Below are 1,086 nucleotides of genomic sequence, written 5' to 3'. Positions count from 1 at the left end.
GGGAGACTGAGGTGGGAGGATAACTTGAAGCCAGGAGTTTGAGACCAGCCTAAGTAAGAGCAAGATCCTTGCTATACAAAAAAAAAAAAAAAAGAAAAGTTAGCCAGGCACGGTGGCACAAGCCTATAGTCCCAGCTACTCAGGAGGCTGAGACAGGAGGATTACTTTGGTCCTGGTGTGTTTGAGGTTGCAGTGAGCTATGACACAATTGCATTCTAGCTCAGTTAACAGAATGAGACCTTGTCTCCAAAAAAAAACCAGACATTATGAGAAAAGTATACACCAATACCCCTTATGAATATAGATGAAAAAATTCTCAGAAAAGAATAAATTCAATGGCATAGTAAAAGGGTTATACACAATGACCAGGTGGGAACCATTTCAGGAATATGGTTCAACATAAGAAAATCAATCAGTATAATACATAACATCACAGAATGAAGGGAAAAAAGCTCATGATCATCTCAATTGAAGCAGAAAAAGCATTTAACAAAAATCAAACACCCTTTCATGATAAAAACGCTTGGAAAAGTGGGAATGGTCATCTATAGATAGATTCAACAAAATCCCTATCAAAAAATCCAAGGCCTTTTTTTTTTTGTAGAACTAGAAAAGCCGATCTTCAAATTCATATGAAATTGCAAGGATCTCCAAATAGCCAAAGCAATCTTAAGAAAGAAGAACAAAATTGGAGGACTCGCGGTTCCTAATTTCAAAACTTACTGCAAATTAAAGTAATCAAAATTGTAGTACTCATATAAAGATAGACAAATAAACATACTAGAATTGGTAGTCCAAAAATAAACCCATACATCTATGTCAATTAATTTCTAACAATGGACAAAATTCATTCAATGGGGAAAGAATAGTCCCTTTAACATACTGTGCTGTAATAACTGAGTTTCCACATGCAAAAGAAAAAAGTTGGACCCCAACCTCACAGCCTGTACAAAAATTAACTCAAAATGGATCAACAACCTAAATACAAGAGCTAAAACCACAAAACTCTTAGAAGAAAATATTAAGTATAAATCTTCATAACCTATGATTTGGAAATGCTTTCTTAGGTATGATACCAAAAGATGA

Source organism: Propithecus coquereli, unplaced genomic scaffold (assembly GCF_000956105.1).
Source record: "Propithecus coquereli isolate 6110/MARCELLA unplaced genomic scaffold, Pcoq_1.0 Scaffold17, whole genome shotgun sequence".
Classification (NCBI taxonomy): domain Eukaryota; kingdom Metazoa; phylum Chordata; class Mammalia; order Primates; family Indriidae; genus Propithecus; species Propithecus coquereli.
Note: the sequence above shows the minus strand (reverse complement) of the source record.